At 39.9% G+C, this 16,478-nt stretch overlaps 1 protein-coding gene across 9 annotated transcripts in view; it reads right to left on the reverse strand.

The window, feature by feature from the left end:
* TRPS1 (transcriptional repressor GATA binding 1) overlaps positions 1–16,478 on the reverse strand; it is a 212,529-nt gene that overhangs the window by 188,904 nt on the left and 7,147 nt on the right. The window contains exon 1 of one of the 9 annotated variants that reach the window (XM_032131836.1): positions 5,551–5,638. The exons of 7 other annotated variants lie outside the window; for them this stretch is intronic. The gene's annotated coding sequence lies outside the window, so the exon portion shown is untranslated. One more of the 9 variants, XM_032131827.1, reaches the window with a different exon arrangement.

The following is a 16,478-nucleotide window of genomic DNA, read 5'->3' on the forward strand; positions in this document are numbered from 1 at the left end:
TGGTAGGTCAGGATCTTCATCTGGCACTGTTTTATACCCCATGAGTAGACTGAGCACAAACCATTGGACACTCAGCCCCATAGTATCGTCCAGCCTTTATCACAAGAGGCACTGGGAAAGTCAGAGGTAGATACTTATTCCAGCAAAGCCATGATTAATTACAAGAGGTCTTCTAGATTTGATCTGATTTTCTTAATGCTCTGTAATTAATTAATATAAATGTTCATCCTTATTTCCACAGCCTTTGCTCAAGATATTAAGTACTCCAATCCCTGAACTCAATCCCCCCTGGCATTTTCTCTCACATTATGTAAGTAACTGTGGCTGACTCTCTCCAAGTCTCAGCATTTGAAGATCAGGATGAAAAATCTGCTCAGGATTTTAGACTAAGGAAGGAAGAATATACCATTTACTACACACTGTGAACTTGTCTTAATAACATACCCCAGCTAGGAGATACTTTGAAAATACAAAAATATTTAGGTAATCTGAAAACAGTACTTCTGTTTCTGCCATGCACCATCCAATAAATGCAACACATTACTGATTTAAAGAAATAATATGATTTTGTGCCAAATACCTCAGAAAGTAAAGATAAACGAGTACACAACATATTTCAAATTCATTGCACTATTTGCACTGATGATTACTTACATGAATACAGACTTTAATCAAAGCAACTTACACATGGCTAGTTTTAATTGTGACTCAAACTGGCAGGCCAAAAACATCAACATACACATACAATGAGGTTAAAAGAAATTACATGTTTTCACTGTATTTCTGAAGAGTGAGAACTCAGGAAATAATTATTAAAATGTAGTAGTTTTATCAAAAGAAGGAGTCATTCTCTGGATAGTGACTTGTGTACATTGTATCTATATGCTCTTAATCAAGCTGCTACACGGGTCACCATCGTCTTTTGTGTTCATACATGGTTTTATGTTGATACATAGTACAGATTTCATTGCATGTTTCCTATTTACTAGATAAGAAAGTTTCTTTATGGTTTATGAAAGCTGGAATTATATTAAGAATTATTAAAAATCTCTTTAAAGTATTGCTTGTCAGTTCAATGATGCCCGAGGTATTCAGGAACAGAAAAAAACCCCACATTTACAAAACCTGTTTTGCATTAAAAACTAATTTAAACAAAGAATTACACGTGAGTTGTTCACTGTGCATTGTTCATCCAACTGTTTTGGTTTATCACATCTAGAGGTAACAAAGCCCATAATCTCACACTTTATTTTCATCCATAGAATGGAGAAAGAAAAGTTTTCTGACGCCTTTTTTTTTTGCTCCTGATAATCTTAGTTTTGAAAGTGAGAGTCACTGAGCAGAATGTAAAATGGAGAAAATAATGTCACTGCACTATTTTAGTGCAGCATAGGAAGCCTCTTGCAGATGCCAATTCGATCACGTCCACAAACTGGTCCCGGGTGTTTAGATAGCCATTTCCACCAGGACTGTGGTGTGACATTACTTAAAACTTTGGTAGCAAAGAGGTAAATATACACAGTCAAACAGTACATAATGCTGTGTAGACTTAGACCTTAACACCGATAAAAATCTGAAAGTCCTATTTTTAAAAGGTATATATTTAAGTCTTCTTTTAAATTTTAAAGAAAACCTTTTTTTTCCTTAAGCATTAATTATTGCGTACCTTGGTTATTCATATTAGATTAGTTAGGAGTCCAGAGACTGTTTCAATATATACTGCAGTAGTTTCATATAACATCTTTCGGGATAGAAATATGCTTTAATATACTATAAATTAAAAATCAAACCATATACATGATGCTACCAGTTTTGCTATGCTCCTGCAAGCATCTGCAACATCAGACTATTATGTGCGAGATGATCACAGAAGAGAAAAACCTAACTGGCAGAAGTCTCAATGGGCTTAAACCAGAACAAAAAAAGTGTACTTAATTTAGAAGCTGAAAGTCTGTCTGTAGTTTGGCACTTACAGCACATCACACCACGTAATTTTATAGAAATCAAATAACTTTGCAAATCACTTCAAATATTTCCTTTCTCATTGGTTTTAATCATGTTTGAAAGGAGAGGAAAAAAATTACAGGATGAAATGAAAGCAAAATGTAATGATTTAGGACTCTTAATTCTCCTGAATGAACATTCCTAAATTTTTGGATCATGGGCCACTGTCAAACTTCAAACATAACAGGGAACCACTATGCAGCCCTCACACCAAACTTTTAATTAAAACCCCTAAATGAATGATATGATACTGCAGATCAGTATCATACCATGATTATAAGTGTCTGCAGACCACAATCTAGAAACAAATATATTAAAGAATTAATTTTCTAAAAGGGAATCCTAGTCTCTGGGCTTCTTGACATACTCATTTTATATATTGAGATGTTACACAGTATCTGAACATGCAAGTATCTTAAGACCTCCACACTATGGGGTTTTAATAGTACAAGTATAAAATACCAGTTTAAGATGGGATTTTTTAAAGAAATATCACAAGTCAATTCTAAGACGATTATATGAGAAAAATTATTTATCCTGGTATCTCCCTTTCAATCTAGACTGTTGGGTTTTGAGGGTTTTTTTCCATGCAAATTGAGTGGACTCACATCCTCCTTATAATAAAGTACCCATAAAATGTGGACAACAAAGTGATTTCCAAAGATGTCCCTGAAACAGCCAGCCTATGAACAGCAAAAGCTGTACTTGCTTCAGGCTTATCACTACAGAATGCAGAATAGAATTTTGGAATTTATGTATACGGACACATACATCTATTGTTTATATATAGATATATATATACACATATATATATATATAGTATAAAACAAAATGTAGTTTTATGTATATATGTGTATATAAAAGCATTCAGAAGGAAGGACAAAACCAAAAAGAGACTATATCCATTCTAATGGCTTTATCTAAGTTTATTGGGGAACGGGCGCGGGGAGGAGAGGGAGAGAGGGATAGAGAGAGGGGGAGTGAGAGAGAGGGAGAGAGGATTGTCCTGAAGCTGGAGCGAGACAACCGTGACTGCTGTTTTCTGCCCAGCACTTGAGTGACAGCGCGGGGGGGAAGACTGGTTAATCGCCGCGCTCTGGAAACCGGGCACAGAGAGAGGGAGCAACTGCTTTCCGCAACACTTCCTGCGATAAGGGAGCCAGCGCTGGCACACGGACACGGACACACACGCGAGAGGCGGCTGCGCGGCGCAGCGCTTCATGCGACTGCAAACGTGACCCGCAGCCCTGCACCCCCGACACACGGACACAGGCACACTCAGTGCCTGCAGCTCCGACCGACGGCGCTGCTGCGGCTGCCGGGGGCCGACCGGGAAGGGGAAGCCTCGCTTCGTGCCCTCCCTGCGCGGCCCGCGGCGGGCAGAGTCCCGGCAGCCCGTCCCGCGCCCGCGCTCCCCGTTGATGCTCGTTCACAACACGCACACAGAACTTCAGCGCTCAACAAAGGCTGCCGAACTGACGCCGCACCACAGCCGGGCTTCTCTTTATTTTCTTTTTATTTTTAAGGGCTACCCCAAGAAAACTTTCGTCGCTCAAAGTCAGCGCGGTACCCCCCCGCTTATTCCCTAAGCACTGTTATTAAGCCTTGAAAAGACCTGCAAAGAAAGTAAACAAGGCAGGGGAGGCAGGACAGGCATTAAGGCCAACACGTCCCGTATCATCCAATAACTTCCCCTTACATGCCCAGTACAATGCGGGTTTGCTGATCACAGCTTTTCCACTGTACCAGAGCCAAGTGCAGGCAATTACTTACACATATGTAGACTTTTATAAGAGATAACAGTTATCTCTATTGAAAGGCCCAAGCTGGGGGGTTTTTCCTTTCCTTTTTTAAATTTGTCTTTCATTATCAAACTGGTTCAAAAACACACAAAAGCATTTCTGTGCGGGGCACTGGCTCCCCCAGCCCTCCGTAGAGCCCCTGACAGAGCAAAGCAGGAGCTCCGCGCTCCGCCGAGGAGGGCTTCATCCAGGCCTCGATGGAAAAGCCCTGGCAGAGACCAGCCCACCGAGCTGCCAACGCCCAGCGGAGGGTCCCGTAACCCCCAGCCCGGCAGGTCGGGGGAGCCAGCCCTGCGCTGGGCAGGACAGGGCCGGGGGCGGCTGCGCTGGGCCCCCGCCCGCCGCGGGGACGCGTCCCCCGGGCAAGGGCATGTCCCATCCCGTGGCGCTATAGCTGATCGCAGCCCACGGGGATCCAGGTAAAATAAGCCGTGTTGGGCCCTGCTGCCCTTACCAGCCACGTCCCCCTGGTCAAGATAAAGGCAGGAGCGACCTCCGTATTTTTAATGCAAATGAGATGCAGCCCGCAGGCTCTCAGCAAATTGCCAATGCATTTGGGGATGCCATTGCTCTTTAGCTTTGTCTCCACATGTGCTGAAAGTTGATGAATGCTCCTTGAGTTTTTCTTCCCACCACCAAAGGACACAGCACAGACATAGGAAGTAGGAAAACCGATGCTCCAGTAGCACTTACAGACCAGATGGCCGCTGCCAGCATCTTTACTTGTATCAGTACTTCTACTAGTGCCATTTCACTGGTATTTCTTCTGAAATTTGTGTTGGATAATTGTAACTCAGAGCCAGAGTATCTCTGAGCAAAAGGAGACTACACTGCATTTTTGGAGTTACCATCTCTGTATTCACGTTTTAAGCAGAACTATCTGATCCTTACACATTTGAGGGGAAGGATTTCAGCATAGAAGGTCTACCTGCGTTTATAAACCAGGGGCATTTCACATGCCGCAAAAGTATTACACGATAGCAAATAAAAGAAGGTTCCATTGCCTTAGTATGAACTCACCACAGGTGTGCTTAAAACAGATACTGAAGACATGATTCACTGCAGTAAAGACACCCCAAACAACTATTTAGAGTGATTCAAAATACAACATTTGGGGGTGGGGAGGTGATAATACAGTGCGCCTACTTCTCCCCCCCCAGAAAATACAAGCTCCAATAATAATAAAAATGACAAACAAATAATAGTGATAATGGCACATATTTATACTTTATACAGAAGTACAGCAGCGTTCTTAAGATTAGTCTCGCTTTCAGTTTCACTCAGCACTGAACTAGTCAGCTTTGCGTTAAAGAGGTGTGGAGTGTTACTTAGGAGTTACACAAAGTACATCGGCATGTTAAAGAAAAACAGAAAAAAAAGTATCATAGCCTATACGGGGAAATGATAGCTAAAACAGAAGATACAATTTTCACACATCACTCCACACATCTTTTCCTCCCCAAATGCACAACAGACATAGGAACATGAGCTTCAAATACTTACTAAACTTATGCAGAGAAATAAATGGGTATCAGTTGCGTGACTTAAAAAGCCATAGGAAAAAGGAGCAAATTTTTCTTGGAAGCCTTGAATCATACAAGCTGCCCATTTGCCTCATTCACGTCCTCTTCCTTTCACTGCACTTCAGTGTGAAGAAGGCAGACTTAGCAATATTCATTAGAAAGCCAAAACATTGCAGAGACCACATTGCACCAACAGATCTGCTTCACATGCACTGACGTACCTCCTCAACATCTGAAAGAAATTCCAGCTCCAGTCAACCCATAGGAGACATGTTGCCTGACTGTACCTTGATGGTATTGTTTATGAAGATGGTGATTTACACACTCGTAATGATTTAAGCAGCTACTTTGCATACATTACAGAGAGAACCTGAAACATGTGACCTGCTTCACAGGGCAGGATTATACCTCTGTTCTTGTTGTGTCATGTGCAACCACATTATTTAGTAGTTAAAGGCAAGCGAGCACTCTGCTATTCTATTGCCCTCACCATGTATGCAGCTCGAGAGTTTCAGCATGCCTCTGAAACCAAAGGTGAGCCTCCCAACTTCTAAAGGTAGACAGTTAAATAAATGATATAATTGTCAAAGGGGCTCAGTCAAACCTACCACATGGTTCTGCCCACTCATGATTATGACGTTTGCTGGCAGACTTTTTAGGACAGGAAATCTTTCATGGTTTTAATAAATTTGTAACAATGATCATATTCTTAGGGACTACTCCAATACAAACTTTCATTAGCACTCACACCACCTTTTGCAAAGCACTGAGACTGTATGCATGATCATCATCAGCTAGGAATAAATAGTAAGAACCTAAATCCTTTTTTCTGATGTTCTCAAGAAAAAGACAAAAGCTTTTTCAGAAAAATGGAAACTAACATCCAAAGAACGGCTGGACTCTGCCTGTCAGCGCCTTCATAATTTTTAGTTGTTTTTATTGATCCATACACTTCTTATGCACAACTTAATTACTGCTTTGATAATTAAAAGATAATTAAATACAAGACAGAGCATGTATCATGCTGGGGAATCATTTAGCAAGTGAACTGTTGTGCTGAAAAGTGGAATTCTTTCTGTCACTCACGGTGCAGTGATACATCCGTAACAGACACCACGGGAGCTATTTTGGGGATGATCCAGTGGCTTACCGAAGCCATGGAAGACAGCAACAAAGCATAACGTTTAGAATTCAAGGGAAGTCCTGCCACAAGGGCCTTCACACTTTGCAAACACATAAAACAAGAGCACATTCATGCAGGTTTACATCAACTTCAGAGCAAGTCCAACATTTCCATATAATATGGAATAAAAGATGTCAAAGTCTGACTTTTTTTCATTTAAGAAAGGAAGACTGGTGGGTTGAAGGGGAGGTATCTTAACAGCACCAGGAGTGAAGGCACCAAAGCTCTGATCACAGCTTTGCCACTGGCTCACTAACACTACAGTTATTTAGATTCCCTGTGCCCTGGCTCACCCATCAGTACAATGGGTATAATACTTCATCCTGTCCTTAAGAGGCAATTACTGCTTGTAAACTACTCTGGGAACCTTGATTAAAATGCGCTGCAGCTTTGCGATAAGTATTCCCTCGGAAAGAGCACACAAGCTGGGTTTTGATGGTGGGAAGTGCTACCTGACGCCGCAAAAGAAAATAATCATTCTGAATGAGACATATGTGCCTGACCTATGCATATGTGTAGGTAGATCCCTCCTGGAATATTTTTTTTCTCCTTTTTTCAGTTACTATGTGTATATTGCAAAGAGAGGAGCAGTGAGAACAGATAATTATAAAGCTTTTGAAAAGCCCTGGTATTTTCACCAGAGGATCACAGTGATCTTCAAGAATTCTGATGCAGAACTCTATGTAATTAAAAAACACAATTATTTGTAATACTCCTCAAACCATGTTTTCATTAAGGAGAGGAGGGGGAAAAAAAGGCAGATCACTTTAAATATGAATGCTTTATGAATAAAGAAATTTTTTTTAAATTGATGAGCATTCATTTTCCCATACAGTCACATAAAGTCTGAGTAGTTCATGTAAAACGTAATTATCAACGCTTTAAACCACATTTTCCCCTTGAAAATAAATAAATAAGACGCCAAAATCATTTTTGTTCATTAAGAGTCAGATCCAGCAGAAAACATCTGCAGACTTCTAGACCAAGCAAGCCCTGGAAGGCCATGGTACTGGCTGCACTTCGTGCCAACCTCAAAAATTTGGCTGGTTCAGAAAGATTTAAACAAAACAAAAAAAGCCCTGCAGCTTTACATGTCTGGGAATTGTGGAACTGCGTTAGGTTTATGAATAAAGAACAGGGGTGAGAAAAAAACCAGCTCCTTTTAAAAAGGAGATCCCTCTCCCTCCTGCCCTCCAGCATTCTCGGTGCTAGACAGGGGCTCTTCTCCCTCCCCGGGGACACCATGGACATCATCAGTTGCAGCCCAAAACATGGGGTCCACCTGCACGCCCTGCTGCAGAGGGGGTGGCGGCTCCAAACCCAGCACTCACCCCCACTTGGCACATTCAACAGGCGCCCGAGCATCCAGCTCCCAGCCATGCTCCCAGACGTGCGGTAGCTGCCACGGGCAAACCCAAAGGAGCGTCCCCGGGACGGGAGCCAGCCGGAGTTGATCAAAGGACGCTGCAGGGCCACCACAGAGGGGCAGGCACAGCTCAGAGAGAAGAGCCACCCCTACGAAGGTGGCCAGGGGACACGGTGGTCTCTCCTGAACCAGCAGCCTCTCTAGCCCCATGGAAAAACTGGGCCCTGTGAGCAGCCGAGGATTTTTACCACGAGCTTGAACAGGCTCCAAGGTGCAGCGGAGGGAAAGTGCCTCAGCTACCGCAGGCACCCAGCAACTCGTATTTAGATTTCAGGCTACCCTGAATATGTGTATGCAAACACCACAGGGGAGCTGATGGCATTGCCAGGGCTGCTTGCTGAAATAAAGGAAAAGGCCCCTGCTATTGCAGTCGATGAAAATTAAAGAACCTGCTGCTAGTGTAGTTATCACATTTTTAGACTTTTTATAGAAATAATGTCTTTTTTTCTGACTAGTTCTTCACTACATCCCTCTTTGGGAAGCCAAGAAACCTCCCACTTACAGAAGTCACACCTTATCTTCTGCCCTATTCAGAGGACCAGCCTACATTTCAGACTGACACCCAGCTCATCTTGTGCAGCACAGTCAGTAAGACTGAGTAACAGTATGCCCAAGTGTTCCGCTTAAAGCCATCCCAAAATTTTGGTTTTGCAAGTGTTCATTTTACAGACACCTCTTCGAGAGGAACAGCAGCTGCAGTATGCTGCCTGGGTTAGCAAGGTGTGATACACGCAGAGATATATACTGGATACATATTAGGAGAGCACAGAGGGACTTTGCGCGATGACCATGTAACTGCAGACACTCTGCAGGTGTGTACTTACAATGCTATTTATATAGTGCTGAAAGTGGATTACATTAATATACAGTGTGCATGACTCACTGTCATTAGTTCTGCCTTCCAATAATGTGGACCCTAAGATAGATAATATCGCTGGAGCCTCTCCCACACAATAAACAGACTTGTTAGTTTAGTTATATATACAAAATTTCCAACTGCAATTAGAGATTCTTTCTAAATTATTAAAAGTTTTTGAAGTGAAACCTTTGAGTTGAAATGAGCCAGCTGACATAAAAAACGCAAACGGAGAAGCTAAGAGAGTTGTATTCAAAATGAAGAATAAATTTGGTATCTTAAATAAACTATGTTATTCTAAACATGCACTAAAATAAACCACGTATTTTAACAACAGTAGATACAAAATACCATCATATTTATCATTAGAGCTTTATATACCTGTTGGATTACTGCTTTCAAAGCCTTAAGAAATGTACCAGTGTCTTTGAATTAAAATGCACTTTCTTTATGCTAAATCTGTGAAGGTGCTCCTGTGGGAAACACTGAATTCTACATTCATTTTTTATCAAAAAGAAAAAAGCTTACACAGCTTCAGAAAAAAATAACCAAGTGGCAAAAATCCCAACTTTGTCCATTTAGCCTTTTGTTCTGTCTTTGTCTTAATAAAATTGTTGACAGAAATTAAGCTAATCTTTGCAGCAACTGTTTCATCTTTCTTTAAAACCAAGGAGTTTAACTAGCCTGCAGTTCCATCAACCCTGACATATAAATATGAGATCCTTGCCTTTTTTTTTTTGTCCATGTGTAACATTTAAGGAGGAAAAAAAATTTAAAAAAAAATCCATTTAAACTCTAAATTTTGGCTATAAAACATCTCAGTAAGACACCAAGATAACGTCTCCCACAAATCAAAACAGTAACAGTAGTACCATCTGAACTCAGAATTAAAGAGCCAGCTTTTCTGTACAACTGCAAAAAGTATTTTTAAAACACTTTTTTTAAAACACTTTGCACATTCTATAGCATGGGCACTGAAGGCTATAAATAACTGGATCAGTAAGTAAATTCACTATCTACTAGAATGACTCCTGAGGTAACTCTCAAAAAAGTAAAAGCTGAAGAGCTTGCTGCTAGTAGTTAATGGGATAGCCCAACTCCAAAGTCAAAAAGAGCAAAATATCTCCCTTTCATTAAAAAAAATAGGGAGGGAAGCTTTAAAAGGTACACAATTAGTTAGCTTTGCAGTGATTAACTCAACAACTGCAAAGCCAAAAACAACTTTAGGCACTTAACCATGAAACTGTCAGTTCTCTATGCTTGATGACAAAGCATCTAAAAAGTAAACATTAACTTCTATGTTTTTTCTATGTGCATATTCCATCATGAGAAGACGATAACCAAAAAATTACCAGGCAAGCTAAGCAGAGGCTTCCTATACCTTATTCCCCCTAACACAGAGGTAAAAATATTGGCCAGATTTCCTTCCTTTTCCTTACTGTCAGCTCTAGTAAGACAATTTGTACTGTTCCCTAAAAGCTGACAGAATGGATTGAAAATCAGATTGAAAATCAGACTGAAAATCAGATTGAAAATCTCTTCCCCAATGAAGCAATGAGTTTATTGCAATAAGGGAGCTTGAAGGATGAGGGGACCCCTATACTAACGACATCCCATCCATATCAAGGCAAAAGCAGGCAGCAGCTCTTGCTCAGACCAACTCTCCCAAGGAAGCAAATGGAAGCTCTTCACAAGTAAGGAATGCAAAAGTGTATACTTTATCATCTCTTTTAAATAAACTCCAAAACTGAATAACTATTGAACAAATTGAAAAAGACCAGGAAGGTGACAAGTTAAAAGAACAAATCAACATTTTTCTCTGACCTGCAAATATTTAATTCAAGCACATTCTTCTTCCAAACAAGATGCCTATGAGTCTTTTGATGGCTGCTCATAATCAAATGTGTCACTCGCAAAATTATAACATTCAAGGAGGGTACCGGGCAACCAAAAATGGCTTTTACTAGAAGTATGTCACAAGCACATCCTTTAGTTACCTCAGAATTGCACAGGACTTCGCTTCATTCCTTTGCACTGGCTGCATGCGGGTTGCCTCATAGAAATATAACTGCAGTAATCTGCTTGACAGTAAACAGTCATCAGTAAACACTATTTACTGAGCAGATACGTGCTCCTGCTATTCCCCCAGTTTACCTGTCCTCCATCTCTGCCTTCCACTCTCAATCCCCTTGCTCTCAGAAATTTTAGAGGGGGGAATAAATAAATAGAGGTAGTGAAACAGTGAAATCCCATAGCTGGCAAGGTTTTCCTCTCTGAATGGACAAATTCTTAACTCCATGCAGCTCCAGACATTGAAGGATTAGATCCTAACCAGGGAAAACACAGGAAAATGGTAATAAATACTGCATGGTAATCCACGGGAACTTTGGTCCCAATGTGATTTTTCTATAGTCCTACAAAAAAACAGCATTACAACATCTATAATCTCAGCTCATATATCAGAGCACTCTCTCCATTCTCCTTGCCCTTCCTTCTTTCATGTAGTGCATTTTCTAAGAAAATGTACTTTTTCTGCAAAAGTAAAGTCAATGCAGTCCCATTCCGGACTGAGAGCAGCACAGCAACTCTGTGAAAAACTACCACAGACCATCACACGGCACAGAGATACAGGTGAGGAGTGCCGGGTTTACAGCAGCATTTCTCTGGTAGGGACTAATCTGAAATTCCTTCTGACAAAAGAAGTCACAGTTTGCTAGAGAGAAAAAATAAATAAATTGTATTCATGTGTAGTAAGAGCACTTCATGTCACAGTGGATATTACAATATCCTAGTTCTCTTTCTATTCAGGCATATGTCTTATTTCCAATAAATTCTGAAGACCCAAGAAGGTAAAATTGCTTAGCCATGAGTCTCCTTTCAACCGATTAAAATAAATTCCACAGCTGCTGCTTCTTTCTCCTGTAAGTATTTTTTAAACTCCTTCCCATTGACAACTAGCCACTGTCATGCGTCATTATAGATACAAAAATCTTTTAAAATGTCAATTTTTCAGATTCTTAATTTTGTCCTATTCAGGTAAAATGTTTTGCAACATAAAGTTCAGCAGAGCTGCCAGGTCATCTTTCTTAGTAAAGATTTTCACTTGCACAAATAAAAATTGAGGAATGACTGAAGGAAAAAAAACACTAGACAAACGATTTTAAATGTTCCTTAGATAACGCAGTACCACAAAAAATCTCCAAGGAAAGTTAAGTCGAGACTGCCATGAACACCAAATAAATCTGCACCATTGGGATATTTAAGGTCCCATAAATCTTACTTTCCAGTGTTTTAAAACTCCAGAAGATAGTTCTGCAGCTCTAGACGCTGTCTGCCTACAAGCTATCAACACAGACCTGTCATTTGTGAGAAATATTTTCAGAATATACTCATGTTTGTTGAACTACCAAATTATGAAAACCTATATTAAAAAAAAAACAAACCACAAACACACCTATACATACATAAAAACCAACCGAACAAGTTACTTCTTCTGTTTGTGTGAAAATGCTCATGAAAGTTGGTCAAAAATGCCCATATTTCCAATTCAAATTATTATTCATTTTTTTAGCTATCTCTTGTTGCAGTTAAAAATATAAAGCCAACAAAAATTGTAAAAAAATAAAATGCAGAGCAATAAAATTCCTCACACAAGAGCCAATGGTTAACATCAACCTAAGAAATCACACATTGTGCAATTTATCTGATATTGTTAAAAATACAACTGCTGAAAAAAAATCAGATGTTATAAAAATACATTTTATGTACTATGCTGCAACTTTCTGCAGTTTGGTTATATCAAAAGCACATTTTGTGGATTATGAAAGTCGCCGCTTCCCTAGGCCTGACAAAAATACCCTGATGGCATGGCATGTAACCTGGTGAGGGCATTAGAGCCTACTTCCATAGATATGTACCTGTCATACCAGACCTTCAGTCACTATTTCTACACTGCTGTTCTTCACTGCTATCTCTACAAGCCTTTCGGAGAGAAGTTGGTGAGGACAAGATAAAAGCATGCCCATGAAGCCAGTGAGTAGCAGCACGGCTCAGAAGAAGATGTACTTCCTAAACCCACTTTTAGTTTTCATTCCCCTTTGGGACGTCAACTGTTTTCCGACCACAATAATTGCTTTTAAAGGTGACAGACCAACTGTGGTCCTGCAGAAGGGCAGCTTCACACAGTGAAATGCTCCTTGACCATCCTGAGTGGGGCAAGAGAAAAGCAAGGTGATGCCTTACAAAATGTTGTTACTGTGTCCTTAGTCCAGGGAAACTGCTATAAAGTTACTAGAGTAACACAAGTTACTCTAGTGTAACATGAAGCCCCAAAAATCACAGTTCCCTCTCAGTAAGCTGCAACGGAATTAGACATCACCCATTGAGGACTGGATCTTGCTCTAGATGAAGCTACAAGAATTTTTGTCCCTTCCAAGTAGAGGGGCAGATCAGGGCCATAATCAGAGGGATTAATCAATCTTTGGTCAATCTTTGGTAGTGTCGAAGTTTCTGCCGGGTTGACAGGCAAAGCAGGTTAGATTCACTTTTCCAAAAATCATTTGCCAAAAAAATCAAACCATCCTAAACATAAAAAAACCCCAAGTTATGTTTAGCTTTGTTTTTCTGCTAGCAAACCTCATGTCACAAACAACTGAAAGGCAGTGATGCAAAATGGATTCTTGCCTAGATTTGTAAATTTTTCCAGGAGTTGTAATATCCTGCATTTGATGACATCATGAAACTAGCAAGCAAAAGTTGGTTTTCAATTTGTTCTACTTTTCCCTCATTAGTGTCTGTGTCAGAAACAGAATACGAACCCTCATTAAGTCACATTAAATTCTTTAAACTCATTAAGGGCTCAGAGAAAGAACAATACAAACACTGGTGTTTTTGTAAAAAAATTATGCAACACAGATGGACTTCCATTTCCATGTATTTTTAGAATGGATGTATGTGTATAAAGCAGCCGAAGAGATCTGCATGAGGGAGAAACAGACGCAGTAACAGAGGCAGAGCATACCTTACACGTGACAGAATGACACCTAGATGGACGTGAATTATGCATGATCACTTCTGACCTGATATTGATGAGGCATTTAATGCTTTGTATCCTGAGTTCCAGCAGAGCTGGATTCAGTGCCATACTCCACACTTCTTTTCAACTAATGATTTTTTGGGACTTTCTGCAGGCAAAAGACAACCTTGAGGGCCACACAGCCAGCAGCAATCAAGCGGCAATCAAACTTTTTGTCTGTGGACTACTTTGATTGCCGCTGCTGTAGCCTAACATACTATCTGATTGTAGCTGAAGATACATCTACTAGTCATACATACGGACTTACATGTAAGAAGATACAGGTGTGTGCAGAGTTTCAACAGTCTTGGAGAATAACTCTGGGCGTGCAAAGGGTGGGTATTTGTTAGAAGATTTATTGTAGCTGAATGACTCAGATATACGCTGTTGATAACTTCTGATCTTACCCCCCATAAGATTGGAAATATGAGCTCAATGCCACAAAATTATTTACATTCCTACAGTATGCTCAAACAACTGTTACAGGATTAATTTAATCCATTACACTATTAATTTTTTTCATGATAGACATAACATGCAAATAGGAGTTTAGTTCTAAAGAAAACTCTAGTTCTGAGGAACGTAAAAGGAGACTCATTGGATGGCATAAATTTCAGATGTCTGTAGCAGGCCATAGAAAGAAAACAGTGTACACAGTAGATGGGAGACATGAGTTACTGTTTCTTCCTTCCTACCACTGTAACAGCTGAAATGAGAGGTGTAATTTTTCCTGAGGACCCCCAGATTTCAGCCTCCAGAGCTGGGTGCCAGGGTGGCACAAGCAGGCAGCCTCTGCTCAGCAGCTCTCCTCTCCCATTGCTCTAGCAGAGGCAGATACTGTTTACCTGCAAGGCACATGGTAAGGCTAATCTATTTTCACAAGCTTTTCCCTCACGTATTTGGGGCAAGGTTTAGTTTATTAACCGTGTGTGTGCATGTGTGTCCGTATCTATTCGTGCAGGAGGAAAAGGCTCAGCAATGATCCACATGTATTGCATTTTTGGTTTGTACTCTGTAACTGCAGCTGGCCAACATCTGATGAGCGTATTTAATACACTTAACACTGAGAACTCTAAATAGAAAAGCAAAGTACATTCAGGTTAGGAAACTGGAGTTATCCTTCTTTCATTAACTGAATTCATGAAGCAATGTTTCACCTGCATAGTAAGTTTTTGATTATGTTCCATATATCTCACAGCTTCTGCCTGAAGAGTGGTGTGGGAGAAAGCCAAGAAGACTCAAATGTTAAAAACACTGAAACCCTTCTACTACCAAAAGAAAATTGCTTTATCCTAACTCATTTAACTTCCACTAAACATTAAAACCACGTCTGAATATAGGAATTTTAGGTGATACTTAACTTCAGTATCTACTTCAACCTTTTCTAGATAAATTGAGATTTTGTTTTTTAACATAATCCCTGTAAAGTCACTGGTATATTGGGATATTCAAAAGCAGACTGCAAGGTACCTGGCTAGGCAGACCATGCCTTTTTTTCTTCTCTTTTTAAATAACTACTAGCAAAAATTCCCCTTTTTTTCTTTTTTTGAATCACCAAGCTGTATGTTTAATTTTTTAAGTTTTAGTATGTACTTCAGACTTGCAGACTTTGCAAAGTAGGTCAGGAATACCCAAAGGATACACATTTGAAGGCTACAGATAGCAGAACACACCATTTACGGCTTTGTATATACACATACATACACATTCTATATAATACAGGTAGATAGATCCAATGATTTAAACACACCACATCTATACTGTGTGTTTCAAGAACATTCAGATGGTTACACTGTTAGATCACCACTCATTTTAGACCCACTCTAGTGCCAGCTGCCAAAAAAAGGTACACAAATCAAAATATGTTACCTTTGTTCAAACAATGCTGCTGTTCATTATATAATAGAAACTGTCATGCTTAATCTTCCAGGAACCAAGAACTGGTACATTCTTGGATCAGAGGTGGCTTGAAATGGTTTGAGGCAAAACTGAAGCACACTGTTTAAGTAAATCTTGCTGAGAAACATAAGCACACTGATGATTTTTAGCATCACCTTTTACAGACTTTTTTCCCAGATATATTAGTAAACTAAAAATGCTGGAATATTTTCAAATTACAGAAAGACGAACACACCAGCGATTTTTCTGTAACGTTTTTACAGTATCAAATTATACATTCCCTCTTGCATTGTCAGCCTTGCTAAACGTAATGGGGGATCCGAAAAGGATGCTTGAGAATAGACACCATGATGAAGTAAAATGTACCTATAAAAATTGCACTTTCACTTTGAACATACACCAAAAATGAATTTTTCCTTGAGTGTTCTCAGTATTGTCCAAGTACCCCAATGCCTACTGTGAGCACTAAGCTACAGGCTGTGATTTTTATTTTCCATGATAGATGAAAAAATTGCTAAAAGTGGCATTCAAAAATATGTCTACGGCATGATATAGAGAAATACAGAAAAAAATGGCAAAAATGCCTTAAATTCTTCAGAGTTGGACCCTTTTAAAATCATATTTCAACCTGGGAAAATGCTAAAATAAAAATAAGTACACTTCACTTATTGCGGAAGATCTGTTTTACAGCATTACGACTCCAGGACTTCT

Source organism: Corvus moneduloides, chromosome 1 (genome assembly GCF_009650955.1).
Source record: "Corvus moneduloides isolate bCorMon1 chromosome 1, bCorMon1.pri, whole genome shotgun sequence".
Lineage (NCBI taxonomy): Eukaryota > Metazoa > Chordata > Aves > Passeriformes > Corvidae > Corvus > Corvus moneduloides.